The 3,369-nt window shown below is 47.0% G+C and overlaps 1 long non-coding RNA gene across 1 annotated transcript; it reads left to right on the forward strand.

Moving 5' to 3' along the window:
• Positions 1-1,355: 1,355 nt before the first annotated feature.
• LOC116448703 lies at positions 1,356-3,369 on the forward strand. The gene is made up of 3 exons (XR_004242076.1): positions 1,356-1,753; positions 2,226-2,324; positions 3,223-3,369. It is a non-coding gene; the product is annotated as an uncharacterized LOC116448703 (long non-coding RNA).

Below are 3,369 nucleotides of genomic sequence, written 5' to 3' on the forward strand. Positions count from 1 at the left end.
TTTCACATTGCCTCTTTAGATTCACAAGAGCTTTTCTCATGTAAGGTTTAGAGCTGGAACAATGCATGCCCAAGAGTGCATTACAAGTCATCGATGCACAATGCAGCATTTTATACTTATGTTTCTGTTTTACCCACTTTTAATAAGGGGCTTGTGGTGAAAAGTGAGGGAAGACGTGAGGGAACCAGACGGGTGGAGCGGAGCAGAGGGAGAGCCTGCAGGAGAGCCCACGGCGAACACCCAGAAGGGAGATAACCCCGACATTGCCGCTCCCGAGCCTGCTCGCCCCAGGGACACAGCACCGAGCGTGCCAAGCTGTGCCGCGACCCCACACCACAGGTGTCAAACCGAGCAGGCAAAACACCCGGTCAGAGGCACAGAGGAACCTGCCGGCCCCGGGGGGAGCGGGAGGGAAGGGAGGTGTCCCGGCCCAAAGCAAACCCCCAGAGCCACCGCCGGCCGCCCCAGGCCGAGCTCTCGCCGACGCAACTGCAAGGACAGGGCAAACAACTCAAATGGACCAGAACCAGCCCACAGCAAAGGCCCGTGATGGGCAGAGGGGCCGGGCTGGAGGAGCCGCTCTCCGGCACTCCTTCCCTCAGTCCCCAGGAGCCGAGCAGGCACCGACGCTCCCCGCACCCCCCGCACCTTTGCTGTCTGTTCAGGACACTCCTGTTTTTCCTTAGGTAGCCGAGGCTGGAGCTGTGGCAGCCACGTCCCTCACACAACTCCACCTGCTCCCTGTGAGCACCAAGAGCCACCCTGTTATACCGGAGGGTGGTGGTAGAGTCGATAATGCGCCTAACGAGCCCCAGGTGTGCACCAGTTCTCAGGTGCACAGGTTCTCAGGCTGCCCCTCTCTCCCTCCCTTCGCTAGGACGGCCGGGGCCGTGTCCCCCCCACCCTCCTGTCACGGACAGGGGTGCTCGTGCAGGGTGTGTTTTGGGCTGCTGGAGTTGTGCTGGCAGCAGTGATCTGGACTCCTGAGCTCCTCTGAGGGGGACATGGCCACCTGCCCAGCTCCTCCTGAGGGGGCTGGAGTGCCCAGGGCTCTTGGGCCACATACCTGGGCACTGTCAGGCCCTGTGTCCAACCCCAGCCCCTGGGGTCAGCCACCATATGGGGACAACACTCGCCATGGCCTTTCCTTCCACATGTGGGCCAGGTCCATGAGGGAGAGACATTCTCTCCTGAACCCATGGAAAGTGTACAAAAACACATGTAAGGTGCTAATCAGGCACCTATGCCTTAGGAGCAGCCAACCTTTTTGAAGGGTGGGACAAAGCCAGTCTGTTTTCTAATCTATATTTGAGCCCCAAACTATCATTAAAAGCAACCTCTTTCTTTTCCACTTGACAGTCACTCAAATAGGCCAAACTCTCTAGACAGGCTTTTTTATATATAGCAGACTCAAACCATATTGCTGTGAAGCTCTCACAGGGTCTGTACACCTGCTCTATTTCAGTACTTTTTAAGTATTCCAGTCTTTATTGATGTTATTGTGAAATTTTGTGTGGAAAGAGCTCAGCAAGCCTAGTCCTGGAAATCAGAGTTTACTAAGTATTTTTTCACTATCATTTTCCACTCCTGTTTCCTCAGCTCACCTTCCTTTCCCCTGTACGTTCTTTGCTTTGCCATGTGCTTTTGCCACTGCTCACTGTTGTACATATCTTCTTTCTCTCTCTCTGTGTTCATCATCTCCTATCTTCTTCTAGAAGAAGAAAAATGCCACATGATGCAACTGTCTAATAAGGTACGTCAAATAAATTATTTTATTCCATGTGGGAATAAATCAGTGCAACAGATGCTGGGGTTTCTGACCTCTTTACAAGGCTTATCTTTGCCTTTGGTAGCAAATGCGAGGGTTTATTGCTGAAGAAGCAAAAGATAAACTAATATTATTTAGCAGTTGCTTTGCTGCTGGCTGTTGATTAGCTCATCTGGAAGAAGATGAGAAGCAGGATCAAAGGGGTTTGGGCACATCCATCTGCCTTAATATGGAAGTGGGCTTGGTCCAGCTGCCTGGCATTAGAAAAACCCTTGGTATAAATTGCTTGAATGAAGTATCTAAGTCAAATGTGGATCTTGCACATAGTAGAACTGCTTAAAAGGAAATGTCTGAGGGAAGCCATTAGGAGAGAGAAAGACTCTAAGGAAGGTTAAACCTCGCTAGAGAAAACCTGATAAAATGAATTCCCCCATCTTCTCCCCTGCTGCACACACAGATGTTTGCCAACCCCAGTGGAACATGACAGATTACAAAGGAATTTCTTCCAGAGGATATCTTCAAAGGATGTGCACAGATGTATTTTAAAATAAATTGGGTGAGTATTGAATTCACATCATTATACTATATGTACTGCTTGTTTCTTCCTTAGTGGATGACTCTTGGGGATCCTTCTCTCATTAGGTCCCAGACAGGAAAAAAAGCACTTATTCCTTAACTGGAGGACTGTGTAATCTGTTTTTTTCATTGATCAATTAGTCATCTGCACAAAGGCCATCAAGTCCAACCGGCACCACATCCCTATTTCCCATGGATAGTCTCTCTTTGGTGAAAGCACTATCAAATATTCTTTATACAATAAAGCATAGGTTAAAGATAAACTTAAGCCTGCACCTCAGCTCATGAGTTAAATATACTCATAACTGCCTCTTGAATGGAATAATAAATTTGTTCCTCTGTATAATTTGTACTGGAAGGAAAGTAAGAAAGAAAAGGTGAAGTTTAACAGAGGAGCAAACCCAACATAAAGTAGTCTTAAGAGAAAATATTTACCCTTCAATAACACAAAGAATTTCATATTTTTCTGTGTATTGTGAATTTTCCTGATAGATTGTGAATTTTCCTTCATATGTAATAATATATGGTGTCAATAACAGGAGTAACATATGAGAATGCTTTTGCCCTGTGACTTTTCTCTGGTGTTAGAGTATAACCTCCCTTTTGCTCCACAAATGACATTTTACAACTTCCTGCTTAGTTTAATCAGACCAAGTCTGTTTTTTTTCCTATCCAGGGCAAACAAATGAAAAAGGATGACTTTGTGCAGTTTGCTTTCTTCTGTTATTATGATCTGCTGCTCTTATTTTATTCCTTCTTCTTCCCTCCAGAATAGAGAAGTCTGGGGCAACCAATATATGGAATTTGGTGGTGATGAATTTAAGCGAGAGGTTGAAACTGGGAGAGGGGAAAACACCACCTCTTTTTTTGTTGCTTAGGTAAGGGAATATTTCACCTGCCTCACACTTGCTGTGCATACTCCATAACCCTGCTTAAGAGCCTGGATGAAGACTGCTATCAAAAGCTGGTGGTGCTCTCCCTCCTGAATGACTTTGCTCATTTGTAGACCTCCCTTCAAAGGCAGG

This window comes from Corvus moneduloides, chromosome 10 (assembly GCF_009650955.1).
Source record: "Corvus moneduloides isolate bCorMon1 chromosome 10, bCorMon1.pri, whole genome shotgun sequence".
NCBI classification, from domain to species: domain Eukaryota; kingdom Metazoa; phylum Chordata; class Aves; order Passeriformes; family Corvidae; genus Corvus; species Corvus moneduloides.